The 17661-nt window shown below is 50.0% G+C and overlaps 1 protein-coding gene across 4 annotated transcripts in view; it reads right to left on the minus strand.

The window, feature by feature from the left end:
• Nucleotides 1-16836, minus strand: part of LOC135910073 (pleckstrin homology-like domain family B member 1) — a 540261-nt gene extending 523425 nt beyond the window's left edge. For all 4 annotated transcript variants that reach the window (XM_065442075.2, XM_065442073.2, XM_070537776.1 and 1 more), the window contains exon 1: nt 16492-16836. The gene's annotated coding sequence lies outside the window, so the exon portion shown is untranslated. The remainder of the gene's footprint in view (nt 1-16491) is intronic.
• Between the last annotated feature and the right edge of the window lie 825 nt (nt 16837-17661).

Below are 17661 nucleotides of genomic sequence, written 5' to 3' on the forward strand. Positions count from 1 at the left end.
CCAAGTTCGCTGCGCGGCGGCGACGCGCGCACTATTCCCTGGTGTACGGGTCCCATCGAGGTGCGCCCGCCACAGTTGCCCTTGAAGGAGGCATTAGCGGGGCGCACAACGAAGGCGGCGTGCAGTACACGAGACACGCGAGCAGAACGCGCCGTAGACGCTGCTCGTTGTTTGGTGCGTGCACACACACGCGAAGAGGGGAGAGACAGAAGCGTATCCGCTGACGTCGTCACACGGGCCGTCAGGTGAGCGCTGCGCCGGCGTACTGCGCCACACTTGCGTACACGAACGACGCAGGAATGCGCGACGCGGCTCAGGTAGAGGGAGAGGAACGAGAGGGAGAGAGGAACTAAAAACGAAACACGGAGGGGAAGCAGCGATAACTCAGACTAGCGAGGAAAATGCCGGCGGCGTGTGCTTTGCAAGCAGCAGCCGCGCCGCGACAAGGCAAAATATCAAGCGACATAAAGACAAAACCGCGAAGGAAAAAAACACGCAAACGAAGGAAAACCAAAGAAAGTGCGCTGCAGCTACATTCCTGCCTTTTTTTTTCTTTTCCGGCGTGCGCCGTTGACGAGTCGCGGCGGCAGCGAGGCAAGTCGGTCGTCCGCGCGGACTCCGAGTGGCGGTGCGTGCCCGCACCCGGCAGCAGAAATCTCCCAATTTGCACGGGCGCTGCGTTCAAAGAGCGCGCGTCCTGCGCTGCGCGTCCGGTGCACACACTAACGGAGCAGGGACGCCAGCCGACACATGGACTTCCGCAGAGAATGTTGAACTGCGCCGAATATGGCGATAAAGCGGGGAGGAGGGGGGGATAGAGAAGTGGGGGAGGCGAAATAAACGTGGCAGCATACATGTAAGAAACGGGGTGGCTTCGTCAAACGACGCTCGCCAGTAATCCATCAGCGTGTGGCGGTAGGATAACTGGTGATGCTTGCCGTCGTGAAGAAACACAGGGGCTATACGTGAGACCGCGTGGTAAAGGGCTCCGGATTTTGACCACGTGGGACCCTTCAGACCCAAGGCTCGGTACGCGAGCATTTTTTACATTCCGACCCCACCCGAATGCGGCCGCTGCGTAATCGGGAATCACGCTCACGGCCTCGTGCTCAGCACGGGAGCGTCAGAGCCACCGGAGCGGCTGTACCTTGAGGCGCGCGGTTCTCGAAAACGCACCGGAAGAAGGGCGAACCATTGTCGAAAGATATACAAATTTTAAGTGAAACAAGAAAGCACAAAACACATATTGCTGACGCCTTCCTAATGAGGTCGCCCAGCGTCAGTGCGTGTATTTTCCGCTGCAACCGAAATGTGTTCTGCCTATATCGACCAAGGCGGGCAGCGTACATGGTACGAGTTTCAGAACATTCGCAAGTATCATGCAGTGCGTAACTAGCGTATGCACCGACGTCAAGTTTCGTCCCGTCAACTGAGCGCGTCCCAAGACGCCCCAAGAGAGAGTATCATATGAAGCGTAACGACCAATCCATGTTGGCGAAGGGGACCTTTTAGAAGCCGTTTTCTGTGCACGTTGAACCTACGACACTCTATAAAGAAATGCTCCATAGTTTCAGTTTCGTTGCAATAAAAACATTGAAGACAAGGTACCAAACCAAACCTGTGGGAATAAAAATTAAGCACTAGTATTGGGCAACGCAATCTCGTGATTGAAACTTCAAATTTTCTCGCTGACCACCATCTGCTGTGCCAAGGGAATCGTGGGTGCTGAAAATCGGTGTTATTTAATACATTATTTGGCATGTTGTTCTTGAACACAATTTTTTAAAATCTTGCAGTTGTAATGTATGCCGAAGATTTTAGGATGCTCAGTACCGGGCCTTTAATAGATGCCGCCGCTAATGCGTCTGCTGACTCTTTAAAGTGAGTCCCACGTGCCCTGGTACCCATAGCTAACGGATGATGCGTAAATGTTGGGGGATAGATGACGGTGATTTTGCACTTCTCATTGCAACAACTTTATCTGCTTCTGGCTCAAACTGAGCAATAATAATAATAATAATAATAATAATAATAATAATAATAATAATAATAATAATAATAATAATAATAATCCTGTTTTATGTTCACTGCAGGACGAAGGCCTCTCCCTGCGATCTCCAATTACCCCTGTCCTGCACCAACCGATTCCAAATAGCGCCCGCAAATTTCCTAATTTCGTCGCTCCACCTAGTCTTCTGTCGTCCTCGATTGCGTTTTCCTTCTCTTGGTACCCATTCTGTAGCCCTAATGGTCCAACGGTTGTCTAACCGGCGAGTTACATGACCTGCCCAGTTACATTATTTCCTCTCAATGTCAATTAGGATATCGTCTATACCAGTTTGCTCTCTGATCGAAACCGCTCTCTTTCTGTCTCTCAGCGTTATGCCTAGCAATCTTCGTTCCATCGCTCTCTGCGCGTTCCTTAACTTGTCCTCAAGCTTATTTGTCAGACTCCAAGTCTCTGACCCATATGTCAGCACTGGTAAAATGCACTGATTTGTACACCTTCCTTTTCAAGGATAATAGTAAGCGTCCAGTCAGGAGCTACCAATGTCTGCCGTATGCGATCCAACCCATTTTTATTCTTCTGTGAATTTCCTTCTCGTGATCAGCGTTCCCTGTGATTAATTGATTTAAGTAAACGTACTCCTTCACAGACTCTAGAGGCCGACTGGCAATCCTGAACTCTTGTTCCTTTGCCCGGCTATTTATCATGATCTTTGTCTTCTGCATATTAATCTTCAACCCCACTCTTACACTCTCTCTGTTAAGGTCCTCAATCATTTGTTGTAACGCATCTGCATTGTTGCTGAATAGAACAATGTCAACGGCAAACCGAAGGTTGTTGAGATATTCGCCGTCGATCTTTACTTCTAAGCCTTCCCAGTTTAATAGCTTGAATACTTCTTCTAAGCACGCAGTGAATACCATTGGAGAGATTGTCTCCCTGTCTGACCCCTTTCTTTATAGGTATCTTCCTGTTTTACTTGTGTAGAATTATCGTAGCTGTAGAACCTCTGTAGATATTTTCCAAGGTATTTACTTAAGCGTTCTGTGGTCCTTGATTACGTAATGACTCTATGAATGCTGGTATCTCTACTGAATCAAATGCATTTTCGTAATCTATGAAAGCCATATAGAGAGGCTTATTGTACTCTGCAGATTTCTCGATAACCTTATTCATGATATGGATGTGATCCATTATAGAGTATCCCTGCCTGAAGCCAGCCTGGTCTCTCGGTTGACTAAAGTCCAGTGTTGCCCTTATTCTATTGGAGATTATTTGGGTAAATATTTTATGTAATACTGGGAGTAAGCTATATATAATGGGCCTATAATTTTTTAGTTCTTTAACGTTCCCCTTTTTATGGATTAGTATAATGTTTGCATTCTTCCAGTTCTCTGGGACCCTTGCAGTCGATAGACACTTCGTATAAAGAGCGTTTCCTCCATCTTTGATTAAATCGACTGTTATTACATCTTCTCCTGCCGCTCTTCCTCGTTTCATGTCTTGCAAGGCCCTTCTGACCTCATCGCTAGTAATAGGAGTTCCTGTATCCTGTTCATTACTGTTTCTAATTGAGGTATCCTCACTCCTTTGGGTACTGTAGAGGTCAGTATAGAATTATTGCGTTGCTTTTACTATATCTTCGAGATTGCTGATGATATTACCCTGCTTATCTTTCAGTGCATACATCTTGGTTTGTCCTATGCCAAGCCTTTTCCACAAAGCCTCCAGAACGTCTTTGAAGAAAGGACTTCTGCGTTATTGTAGCTCAGCGTCCGGTATAAATTGTATCAATGTGACCCATGAAATAGGCGAAACATTCGAGTAAGAGCTGTCCCATTCTTCTCGCCTTTCCCTGTATAGTTGCTCCCTGGATTTCTCTATATCAACACCGGCAGTGACAGTGTCGGACAGAGGATAAGGCCGGCAGGCAGCGAGCGTTTTATTGTTTCCGACTGGCCGTGAGCCACAATTCCATATTGCGAATATTATCGCTTCACAAGCTGAGCCCGCAACACGCGATAACACAAGTCTGCAACGTAGCCGGCGATGCGTGGGCGCGCGTCTCCGTCGCCCTGTTATCTCGCAACGCTTCTCCGAAGGGCGACGTCCCGCTCAACAGAAACGGTTCCCAACACCAGCGAAACGCATTACTGGAACACCACAGGCTTTGCCAGGCTTCTGGTTCTGTTATTATCAGGCCGGTCCTGTCTTATCACCTTTTATTGTCCGCTGAATTGGAAACGAAAAAAAAAATTTCTCTCTCTTTCTCTGTCTGAACATCTTAAGCAGCACGGCGAGGCTTACATATCTCCAACTCTCAGAATACATTCGCAAAACTACAGAAGTTTAAAGTAAATCAAGCAGTGCTCCGCCCCGCGTCCAATTTCACCCGCGCGTGGGCTATTTCATCAGAAAGTTAGTCACGTAATTCAAAAACCATCACTGCGAAGAGTGAGCGCACCATCTCATTCAGACACACATTCAAATACAGCGGTTAAAAAAACAAACTTGTATTGCCCATGTAGGCGATATCGAAAGGCGCGGCGATGCTCGTAGAGTCACCGGAATTCCCATCGCGCCGTCCGCGTCGACTGGATCTTCCTGAGGCACCGCCAGACGTGACGTGACACACAGGCAGCACGACCACGATTGAAACGTTGGAAAGTTGTCACAGGGAGAGTCCTTTTTTTTTTTCCGAAAGCGTCAACTCTATGTAACGTCGCCCAGCATCGCCACAGGCCAGTCGTAACAGTTGCAGCTGTTTACTGAACTAAGACGACATAGCGAGAGTGGAACCGAAGAGCCGACTCATGGGCTGTGCGATGACTCCACGAAGCGTGATGCGTTCCGGGTAAACAAGCCCTGCCTGCTGTTAGGAGTTTCAATGACTCCACAATGGGGAGCCCTCGCGTGCTGGGACGAGTCGTTTAGGGGCATCCGGAACTCACCTAAGCGCGGAACGCGGTTCGCACATGAAGCGAGGACAAGAATAAAGGAATGCACCGGACAACACACTACGTCGAAGGCGAGGCCATTACTGATTTGTCTTGGAAAAACAAAAGCGCGTACAGGGACACCCAAACGAAAGCGGTATACAGCTAGCCCGACTATATGGCACAACGGCGACGGCACGATGACAAGGACGCCAGCTCACAGGTAGTGTATTACAACCGGGAGAGGAAGAAAACACTTTTTCTCAATGAGGTGGGTCGACTTCCTCGTAGGGTGAAGCCCTTAGTTCAGAGTACCATTCTCGTGTACTCCTCGTGCCCGTCTGATCAGCCATCGCTGCTCTTGCGGGTCTCAGCGCAGTATCCCAGGATGAAGGAATAGGGAAGTAGCCCAGAGGCTGTGGGCATTCCCAGGTGCATTGATATACTGTGGACTTTGCTCCACAGTGGGAACAGTATGAGGGACATTGTGTGGGCTGGAAGAGGTGAAGTTAGATTAAAAAAAATGGCTGTGGCTTAGGTAAGGTTAAGCCCAGGATGCGAAGCATACTAGCCTTTATTTTAGTTGTTGAACCACTGTTTAGCCTGGTGAACTGCTGTTGCTTGGCTATATTTGGTTCGGCTAGACGAAGAAACAACTCATGCATTACTGCTTCGCCTTCAAGAGTGGAACGCGACAGCGTTCCCGTCGACCCGCCAAGGGGTGTAAGACAATGGGCTACAGGGCAGCGACTACGCGCCCCGCATTGGACGCGGTGAGCGTCGAGCAAAGCAGCGTTCGGCGCGGCAACGAAATGTGCGCCTGAGCAAGAGACGCACGCCTTAGAAACAGCTCGTTTCTAAGGCAACACCGCATTCACTAGAGGCGCTTTTGTACCGCTTTGAAGCATCGTACTCGTGGCTCAGTGGTAGCGTCTCCGTCCCACACTCCGGAGACCCTGGTTCGATTCCCACCCAGGCCCGTCTTGCAAGAGTTGAGCCAAAGCCACTTCTCCTCTGTCGTGACGTCACGGTGTCACGTGGTTTCAAGGCGACACCGCCGCGCCTGAGGAGCTGGGTTGAGCTCTCGTAATATGCTTCGCATAAAAACGTTGGAAATCCCACTGCGACCGCTTGGCCTGCCCTTGAACGAGATTCCGCGCTGAGCCGCTCTCACAGGAATACATGCATCGCCAACCGTTATAGACATCTGATAGGTTGCAGTGATGCTATCCCAAACTGTGAATTCACGCGAAAACTAATGACCAGGTATCCGGTAATCGTTAACGGAGTATCGATATCTGCATAACACACCACAGATTCCTTGGCTTAGTCATAGAGCGGAGATTATCTTGGTCAAGACACATCGCCGCAATGAAGTCAAAGCTGGAGTTTTGTTCACGTCCTTTGCTTCGTTGCAGGCACAAGATGGGGCCCCTCGGAGTCATTACTCCAATTGTACCAAGCACTATTCGTAGGGTATATACAGTACAGCATGCCGGAGCTCTCAAGGATGGGACTTAGCTGTATGCTCACACTGGAAAGCATTCAAGCTCAAGCATTGCGTACATGTTTGGGCCTCCCACGATGCACGTCAACCAATGAAACAATAGCGGAAGCTCGTGCTTGTCATATTGGTGTATACTTGCCCTGCGAGCCCCTTCGAATGTACGTTCGCGTGTTAACCCAACACGGGCACCATCCTCGTCATCGCTCCCTGCCACCCACCCAGGTTCTAGCTCTTCAGGGACTCTACCGCGTCATCAGAGTGTTCTGCCATCAAGATTTTCTCCCGCCTGTATTCCGAGAACACCCCCGTGGGTTCTGCTTAAACCTTTCGTTATATTGCAGATCTCTGGAATTACAAAAACAGTCATCCGTTGCATCTATTGGCCTCAAGCAATTTACCCTGTTTCACATCTCTGCAGAGCATGGAGATTCTGTCCACGTGTATACCGATGGCTCTGTCACACCATATGCCTCCACTGCAGCCTTCGTCATCCCACATATGATCTTCGCTTGGCGGTTTAAACTAGACCATATATCAATATCAACTGCTGCAGAACTTGCTGCTATCCGGAACGCACTTCGATTTCTCTCCGAGGAGCCTCCTCACGCATGGACGATATTCTGCGATTCCAAGCCAGCTCTTCAAACGATTGACTGTGTCCTCAGATGGGGCCCGTATTATTCAATGGCTATAGAAATTGCAGAGCATCTCGACCACGCAATTAGAAATGGCCACAATGTCACATTTCAGTGGATACCTTCACACTGTGGCATGATAGGAAACGAACAGGCAGACGCTGAAGCGAAAACCATCTTTAATAATGCTTCTGAAGTACGCATTCCGTTCTCACGAAAAGACACAAACGACCTACTTCGTCGCGTAGTACGTTGGAACACTGGACCCAACCAGATCGACGACACAGGCGAGTACACAAATGGGACCAAAAAGCGAAATTTCGTATGCCTCACAAGCTCAAAAGAAGCCAAACGAGCATGGTGCACCCTATTCGCCTTGGTGTCGTATTCACCAACCGTTATAGAAATCTGATAGGTTGCAGTGATACTAGCCCAAAATATGAATACTGTGATCTACCAGAAACACTTGATCGTATATTTTGTGCGTATCCCGCGTACGCGCAAGAACGACAGCGACTGGTCTCTTCCATTGCAAATGTCGATAAGAGGACGCTATCAGACGACTTTTTTTTAGGTCCTTGGCCTAATGCAAACAGCGCAGCCCTGATAACAAGTGTCGCTATAACCTTTCTCCAAGCCACTGGGCTGGACGCACGGCTTTAGAGATGCCACAACTCTGTGAACTTGTATATACGCATCACTTCCTCCTACCATCATCATTGTCATTCATCGGCCCTTTCCTCCCCGACCCTTTTCCTCAGTGTAGAGTCACCGCCTGTCACCGCCTTTCACCGCGTCACCGCCTGTCACCGCCTTTAAGGGCATCATTATCATCAAATGCTATTGTGTGGCAGCAGACTTTCCTTTCCTGGATAGTTCTCGCGCCATGGTAAAGGCAACAAACATGATCGTGACACCTGCGACTGACCCAACGAAATCTGGGTGAAGCCTACCGTTCAAAGCTACAACTAACTTGCGGTTGTTTGTGGCGCGTGACAACTCAACACCTCCCGTGCTAAAACAACGGCTCAAAATACACGCGTTAATGTTTATTCCTAACGGCCCCTGAATAACACAGAAAACAAGGTTATCGTAAAACACAAATGCTTCTTTTATTCTCTTTCCTATGTGCAGGTAGATGAACGGCGCACTTACATGCTCTTCATGTTTCGCATTTACTGACAGCGACTGCACGGATCGTCACATTTATGACATTTAATACGCGACTCTGGCAAACCGACGAGCGCAGGGCGTGCAGCTGCACGGTCGCCTATGCAGAAACGAAGCACCGGCTCACCAGCGACTGGACTGACAAAAGAAGAGTTGTGCGAAAGAGGCGATTGAACACACGTACACTGCGAAACACACGCAGCAGCTGTTCTTGTTGAACCGTCGGCTGCAAGGTGCATATTATATTCCGCACACGAGAACAAAAGGTGGTGACAGAAAGGAGGTGCATTCATGGCTGCAGTGACAGGAGGAATTGATGTCGCGATTATTTTCAGCGGCGAGTTTCATACGCTGTCCTTGCAAAGCAACGGGTGATTGTGAAAAGGGACGACGAAATGTTGGACACGGATGCATAGGAGGAAAGAAGGGTTACCTCTTTAACCCGGCAAACCAGGCATAGTGCGACACACCGGCTCGCACCATTAAGCGCGACATTGACCACAGCTGGGTACGATCCGAGCGGAGATCATCGCACTTCCTGGGATTGTATTTTATACAGAGCGTGCCCCTTGAAGGCTGCGTCAAACGTACGCTCGGTGAAACGCCCACGCACCGCTGACTGCTTGATGCACAGCGTCGAGTCGGGCGCCGGTCGACCAGTTATGCAAACAGCGACCGCGGCGAAGCCCAGCTGTGACGAAGGCGTGAAGATCCTGTTACATCCATCGAAGATTGCACGAAACGCTGCAGTAAAGGATGTGCGCTTACCTTTCTTTTAGGCGAATGGGACATCACTTCCGCGAAGCGCCGCGCCGATGCGCAAAGGCAGAGTGGATGAATATCAAGCAATGCGGGTTCTTTGAATGCGTTCGCATTCTTAGGGTACCTAACGCACTTTCTGGGGGTTTATCCGTCCGTCAGTCCGTCCGTCCGTCCGTCCATCGGTCGGTCGGTCGGTCGGTCGGTCGGTCGGTCGGTCTTTGTGTCTACGTATGTTTGTATCTAATTTCCCGCCTGCCTGGGTCACTGAGTAACCCGTGATGGAATGGTTAGCGCAACGGGCTGCTGTGCTGAGGTAAAAGAGCTCGAAACCAACCATCGGATCAACTTGGGTCACTGAGCATGTGCCAATGCGTACACACGTACGTGCCCCTCTTCAACGAAGCTCTTTCACGCCGACATTGGTCGCGGTAGATGCGGGACTAGGTATATTGAACCGCTGCTCGAAGAAACTATTTTGACGCCGACTTGGAGCGCTGGTCTTCAATGAACCTCTTTGATGCCAACTTCGGTTACTGGGTATGTGCCAGTGCGTGTGTGCCGCTCTTAAACGAACGTCTTTGACGCCAACTTATGCAACTAAGTATGTGCCACTGGGAATGTACCGTCCTACAATGACGAAAATATCCCTTAAGTTTCTCCGATGCGGAGGCGAATTTAACCTACCTCATAAGGGATCTTAAAAGAGAGCAACCTGACGTATTAGCAGGCTGTTCCGCGAGCAGACTGGGCATAGATGTCGCTTTTCAATGAACGCCTTTCCAGCCAACGCTTTAGCGAGCTGCACCATGAACGCACTCAGGGCATGTGTCGCTCTTCAATAAACGCCTCGCCAACTTGTGTCATTGAGTATGTGCCACTGAGTGTGCGGTAAACGAGGGAACAATTGTCAGCACTCACGGGCACCGGCGCGCCACGTTTCTCCTCTCGGAGACCACGCGCAGACTTCTCGGCAGCATCACTAGGTGGCGCAGCGTGTCCAAAAAGAATAAAGAAAAGAAGGGCGAGAGAGGACCCCGGTCGCTGCGTTTCTCAGCGTTTGCACGCGCTGGTGCGCTAAGCATTTCGGATGATACCCCAGGCTTCGCAGTGGCGCTAGATGGCACCTTGTGTTCTTAGGGAAGCGCGAAAAAGGAGTCCCGCTACAGTACACGCCTAGTACAAAATTTGTTTCGGCGGTGGCAATACGTCGTGTGTAAATTGATTCGATGCTAACGCATTACCGTCGACAGCAATCGTGAAATGGGCTGTGCCGAATTTCCTATTGTGCCTATACGTGAACCCGAAAATCTGAATTACTAAACGCATTACGCAACTCTCGGTACCAAAGCGCTGTTTACACAGTGGGCAAAGTTGGATCAGTCATTCTACCGCACGACGCAAATGGTCACAAGACCTGCGGGAACATTTGAAGACACCGACGTTAGCCGACGTCAAGCACCAGATGTATGCACATGCCGCTGCTCGATCGAAATAAACGACCAGTAGAGCAAACTAGCATACGAGACATCGAAATCTTCCGAAAACGCGAGGCACAATAGATGCCATGCATCACAGTGTTGGCAGGTATTAAATGGCAGGTAGATAGGACCGTCGCCCAGGTGAGGGGAATGAAAAGTTGAGGACGAACAGGGGACGTAAACATTGCGTTCCAGTGTTGTTCAGCTGGTATCAAACACATCTGGAAAAAAGAAATTATATTGAGGAACGCGTTCTTGGAGGACACCGCACTCGTTAAAAAATTTTTACTCAAGTGGAAGAGAGCGGCAGACGGAGCAAGCACGACCAGCAACAGCGTTACAGCTGCCTTACGTGATCGCGGTTTTGATGCATTTGAAAACTTTGATTACTTCAACGATATCATACGAAGCCAACAAACAATGACACCAAGGACAACGCAGGGGAAATTACTTGTGCTTATTAATTGAAATAAGGAAATAATAAATTAAATGGAATTGAATCTGGATGAAGAAACAACTTACCGCAGGTGGGGAACGATTCCACATCTTCGCATTACGCGTGCGATGCTCTACCAATTGAGCCACAGCGGCGCCGTCTTCCCATCCACTTTCTGGGGCATTTATGTGTAACTAAAAGACTCCAGCGCGCTAGTCGCCCAGAAGGATCTTTCAGGTTTGTCAGCCAGCATAGTGAATGATGATCACTGATATCCTTGAAAGGGCGGCCGCACAAATATGGGCGAAATTTCATAATCGCCCATACCACGGCAAGGCATTCCTTCTCAGTTGTCGAGTAATTGGCTTCTGTGCGCGAGAGCATATGCAATATGCAAAGGGCGATTGCATATGCAATCACCCTTTCGCTGTCGTCCTGCAGCTGCATGAGCCCTGCTCCCAGACCAACATTGCTGGCATCAGTGTGAAGCGTCGTAGGGGTTGCTTCGTCAAAGTGGGCAAGTACTGGAGGTGTTTGTAGCCGTTGCCTCAGCTCATTAAATGGAGTTTCATGTGCGTCGCCCCACACAAATGCCACGTCGTCTCTCGTGAGGCGAGTTAGTGGCGATGCGATGCGTGCAAAATCTGCGATAAACCTACGATAATACGCGCGGAGGCCCATAAAGCGCCAGGCAGCTTTCTTGTAGGACGGTATCGGGAACTGTGCGACGGCGGCAATTTTCTCAGGATCGGGACGAAACCAGCATTACTGACGACGTGACCAAGAAATTGCCGTTCCACAGAGCAAAAGTAGCATTTCTCTGTCTTCAGCGTGAAGCCGGCCGACCGGATGGCTTGCAGAACCACTTTCAGTCGTTGCAGATGCTCGTCAAATGTTGCAGAAAACACAATGACGTCGTCGAGATAGACCAAGCAGGTTTTCCACTTTAGCCCCGATAGCACAATATCCACGAGCCTTTGGAAATTTGCGGGCGCACAGCAGAAACCGAAGGGCAAAACTTTAAATTCGGACAGTCCTTATCGCGTCACAAAAGCGGTTTTCTCGCGGTCTCTCAGGTCCACCTCGATTTGCCAATGTCCACTTTTCAAATCCATTGAGGAAAAGTAACGAGAGTGCCGAAGCCAGTCGAGGGAGTCATCTATACGCGGGAGTGGGTAGACATCTTTCTTTGTAACCTGATTTAGCTTGCGGTAGTCGACACAAAAACGTAGGTTACCGTCCTTCTTGTTGACTAAAACTACAGGCGATGCCCAGGGGCTCTTGGACGGTTGAATTCTAGTTCTGAATTCTAACTAGAGCATTCTAGGTACTTGCTCCTGTATCGCTTCACGTTCTTTTAGAGCCACACGATAACGGTTCTGGTGAATTGGTCTAGTCATGTCTTCAGTGATTATTCGGTGCTTGGTTAAGGGCGTGCGACCGACTCCTGATGTCGACGCAAAGCAGTCCTGAAACTTGCTTCTTCAAGCATTGAAAAGCAGCCCTGAACATCTGCAACACTGTCGAAATAGGCCACAGCCGTGCCCCTTGGAAGGTGCCGACGCTCCGTGCTGAAATTTGTCAGCAACAAATCTGTGTGCCCATTAACAACGTTGACAATACCTCCTGCGACTGAAATACCTTGAGTAAATAACTTTGGTCTGCAACTCCTTCCCCGTCGAACGGCGGATCGCATGCCACAGAAACAAGGGTGCAGGATCCAGGCGGGATCACAACGTCGTCACCATTGAGGCGTAATGAGTCGCGGGGTGGTTCTAACTAAGCAACTGGATCGAAGTTATGATAAAATGTTACCGAACGGTCTGGGATGTTGATGACCACACCATACTTCCTCAGGAAGTCCATTCCGATAATCTAGTCTTCCGATAATCTAGACAGCACGCGACGAGAATGACAAAAGTGGCAACGAAATATGCACCTCCTATGTTGACTCTCGCCGTACATCGTCCGGCAGGTATCAGTAACTGGCCTGCTGCAGTCCTTATATGGGGCCCTGTGCACGATGTCTTTACTTTCTTGTGCCGAACTGCGAGGTCTTGACTTATTATGGAGAAGTCAGCACCAGTGTCGACAAAATCTGTTACTTGCTAGCCGTCATGAAGGGGATCACGGTCACTGACCAAGTCTGATGAATAATCCGACGTTTCGGAACCGCGTACGAGTTCCTTGCTCACTGAGTTGGACAGGAAATCGTCGTCACTTATATAGACAGCACGTGACGTAACGAACGTGCGTAAATGGCAGGCATAGTCCCTGGCGACCTTCATTTCCATGCCTGACCACACAAACTTTCGTTGAACCCTTGATTATACTACGCGCCAATAAGACAATAAGGTCTGCGCTCACAACTTCGTCGCTGTTCGTCGGACAGGCTCGTCGGCTTCGTAGCGTCCTACGGTGGAAGCAACGGGCGCTTTTTCGTCACGGCTTGCAACCTTACCGCCGGAGGTCGCCGCCTTTATTTTCCCTGGCGTGGGCTAGGTGACCTCCTGTCCCTGAGGTCAGTGAAAGTGCGGCGTATTGGTGCAGACGAATGTGTAGGAGACGCGACCGATGGCCCATGTCGGCCTGGTCATTCGGCAGCGACGCCTCTGTCATTGGCTCAGCGATCGTCAAAATGAGAGCGGGTGGCTGGAGGCCCTTGAAAAGGAGCTTGGCGGCGTAGTGAGTAGTCGTCGTTGGCATGTCGACCGTCAAACCATGGGCGGAGAGCGCGAAACGGTACGTCGTGATGCCAGCAATGGCGAGAAATGTGGCCGACGGTACCGCAGTTGAAACAGTGGGCGCCAATCTGCAGTCCGCCGTACGTCCGGTTTCCGAAACTGCGGCCTTCTTGGAGGCTCTTCCTGGGATGACCAAGGCGCGGCAGTCGACGGCTGGTGGTACGGCGGTATCGACATAACAGGTGGTGAACGTCGGACCGCGGCGGCGTAGTTCATGGAATGCGGCTCAGGACTAAGGTTCGGAGACGAGAACGCTTGCCTGATTTCGTCACGTATGACTTCGGCGACAGACGCCACTGACGGTTCCGCTGTCCCGAGCTTTCGGATTTCTTCGAGAACAATCTTATAAATCAGATCGCGCAGAGAGCTCTGAGTGTCAAGTTATGGCGGAGGCGTTGACCTCGTTGCTGCTGGACAAGCGATCATACTGCCTGCATCGTTGATGAAGCGCTCGCTCAAAAGCAGCAGCTTCCTTTATAAAATCAGCCACGGTACTTGGTGGATTGCGCATGACTCCGGCGAACAACTGCTCTTTCACGCCGCGCATGAGGTAGCGTAACTTCTTATCTGTCATGTTTGGGTCGGCTCTACGACACAGACGGGCCATGTCCTCGGCGAACATTGCGACAGTTTCGCTGGGTTTATGAACTCGTAACTCAATTAGCTGCTGGGCACGGTCCCGTCGGTCGACACTCGCAAAGGTGTCAAGGCGCTGCTGGCGGAAGCCACTTTATGTCGACAGACTGCCTTCTTGGTTTTCATGCCATGTCCGAGCGCTATCGCCAAGAGCAACATAGACATTGCTGAGCTTTTGTTTAGAACTCCACTCATTGATTATGGCGACGCGCTCAAATTGGTCAAGCCAGGCTTCGACGTCTTCAAAGGCGCCACCGTGAAAGCGATCCGGAATTCGTGTTGAAGAAGGGGTTACATGTGTGGCGGGCTGGCGCAAAGGCTTTGGCTAGCGTCGGCCATAGACGGCGATGGGCAGCGTCTGGACGAAGGTTCCTGCATGGGGGTGAGCTCTGGAGCAAGGCCTTGCAACCACGACTGAAACGACGCGCATGCGTTGCAATGGGCGACAAAGTGTCCGGGCTGGATGAAACCAGGAGGGGCCCCAGGAGGGGTCCGGAGCATCGGGTTGTCGTACCCAGCACCTCCACTAGTGTCGCGGTGCAATGAAGACAGGAGACGAGGACATGTATAACAAAAACGGTTTGTTTTAGTGGTCGAGCCTAGAGATTACTTCTTCGTCTTCTAATCTCCGCTAGACCGACACACAAGACGAAGCCTACTAAAGCTCCCATCGTTGTCTTTATTACCGACATAGAAGAGACGCGGCAATATTACGATCCTGGCTAGCGTTAGACAAACCCGCGTAGTACGTTCTTTTAGTGCATTGTGACGGGGTCACCTTAAACATTGACGTGCGCACACCACTAAAACAACGTGCGCACATTCAACGACATGCGCACAGCATTGTCTGAAATACACAAACGCTGACGAGAAATATCGTGCGATCAGTTTTGTACACTTTTACATCACAAGCAAAAATAAAACAGAAGGGGGGGGGGCGAGGGGGGAGAAAGGAAAGGTAGGTTTGGCGGCGGTAGCAGACACTGGATGACGCGAAGCAGCTGACTTCCAGCCAGTGTGTATTCATGACACTCTCGGACCGATAAGAATTCTTCCAGCGTACAAGATGAGTTCGAAAGAGCAGCGCTCAGACAGCGAGCCGTTCGCCAGGAATGAAAGATTATTCGCCATCATCAATCAGCCGACAAGCCTGGCCCTCCGAGGGCTCCACAACCTTTTGAAACAAGAGGGGCCCGCTGTCAAACAACGCGCAGAAAAGTCAGTATCACTCAAGCAAATCCGGGTCTATGAATGCGTGCCACAAACACGCGCACGGCTTGACAAGGGAGCTAATTTGCAACTGGTCATATAGCAAACGCTGCACCGGCGATCGGAGCGCCTTGAACTTCGCTGAGAACAGCTGTGGCGAGCAGCTGGCGTCCGCAGTGGGTCGCGGACTGGCACGTAGTACACACGAAGAGTCGGCGAATGCGGAGCAATATCGCACCCGCTGTGCAGTTTTCCCAGCAGGTTTTGGTAACCCCGACCACAATTTTTCACGCTGAACGCAACCAAATAAAGAAGAGATGTCAAATGAAAAAGGTATAAACCACAGAGAACAACGGCAGTGTTGCGGCAAGCAAGCGTACGATTCCCGCACTTGCACTCGAGGAGATAAATATCCGACAGAACAGGCAGCACGATGCTTGAACAATCCGCCAAATGTGCAGTAATCACGACTAATAAACAAGGACCGGTATTGAGCGGTAATTACAGGCGCGCCTGGTTATGATGTCATGATTCGGATAGAGCTTTAAATCCCCATGAGCTTTTCAGCAATGATCTCCCTAGTCCGCCAAACCAGAGTTATCAAAACGCCTCTTGACAAGCAGTAAGCGTGTAACCGCCAAAGGCGCGCCTCGGAAGCAGCTTATGTCACGGGATGCTATCGCTTTCAAGCCGGGTCGGCGCTTCTGAGCGATCGCATGGACGCATCGTTCCGCACGATATAGCGCAGCACCACTCTGCCGGTAGAGCTTGCTCGGAGGGATACTAACCGTTATTTTGTGTGCGCCAGCAGGCAGACATATATTTCTTTCAGTACCTGCGATTCGTCACCGTATCATACTCGATGATGCATAAACGAGCCGCAGGAAAATCACATGGTGCGGCGCGAAGCGTTTCTGGCGCGTCTGTTACTGCGTACACCGAGATAACGGTACAAATTATTTCCACCCACCTTAATTGTGCATCCAGGCGTTGATACGAGCTATTCCATAGAAGGTGGGTACCTAATACTGCAGAAGTCGTAGGTACGACGGTAGAAAACGGCAGAACGCGAGGTCTTGCGGTGAGTACGGGCACGAGCGGCTCGGAGTATCCGGGCGCTTCGGCGCTGCTGTTTCTGCCGCAACACAGGCACAAAGGAAATAGGAACACACACGCACACTCGTGCAATGCAGCATCAAACGCTTCAAAGGCAGACGCAGCCAAAAAGCAAGACGAACGCACACTGAAAAAATATCCTACGCGCGAGCGAGCCACACAAACAAGGAACACATGCGGCCGACCAACACTGGCCTCCTCCGGCAAGAAGCGAGTGAGCAAGGAGGCTAGGAGAGCGAGGAGGCTTGAGGGGAACAACTCTCGCAACATACCGTAGAATCTCGATGCGGCTCTCGCGCACCATGGCGGCGCGCGTCGTCTGCTAGAGCAACGCCTAGCTAGAGTGGCTGGAGCTCAAGAAACGTCTGTGTCCGAAAAAAAATAATAAACAAAGACAAATAAATAAATAAATAAGAAACAGCAAAGGAAAGGTTAACTGGAAAAATTTGAGGTTTTTAGCGCACGAAAAGGGACGAGAGACAGAGGCAAGACGCGGACACAGCGGAAAAATTATCTGTTGCCGGTGCACAGTTCGTTATAGGCCGCATTTTTTAAAAACAAAGAGTTTACTGTTATGTGAGCAGTTACGGCAAATATGGGAAGTGTTTAGGAAGAAAGCCGATATGTGCGCAATCATTCAGACGAATTCAGACGTTGGCTGCGTTGGCCTCGAGGATCTTGGCTCTTAGCCGATAGGAAGCGCAAGGCGCCAAATGCGAAGTGAAGACATCTATCTTTTTAAATATATATATATATATACCTGCGCTCTTTGTTGAAGCTGAATTTTTCGATATAAAATAATGCAGGTGTTCTGTCGTTTACTATTTAATATAATATTTAATGAATATTTAAGATTTTGTCTGGGAGCCGATAAGCAAAAATATAAGAAACTATATAATCCAGAAACGACATAAACATTTGTTTGGTGGTGGTTGTGGAAGGGATAGACAACTCAGGTTGAATAAAATACAGAGGCTATTATAGGCATGGCAAGTGTAAGTGATATCACGTACACGTACGTGAT

This window comes from Dermacentor albipictus, chromosome 4, assembly GCF_038994185.2.
Source record: "Dermacentor albipictus isolate Rhodes 1998 colony chromosome 4, USDA_Dalb.pri_finalv2, whole genome shotgun sequence".
NCBI lineage: Eukaryota > Metazoa > Arthropoda > Arachnida > Ixodida > Ixodidae > Dermacentor > Dermacentor albipictus.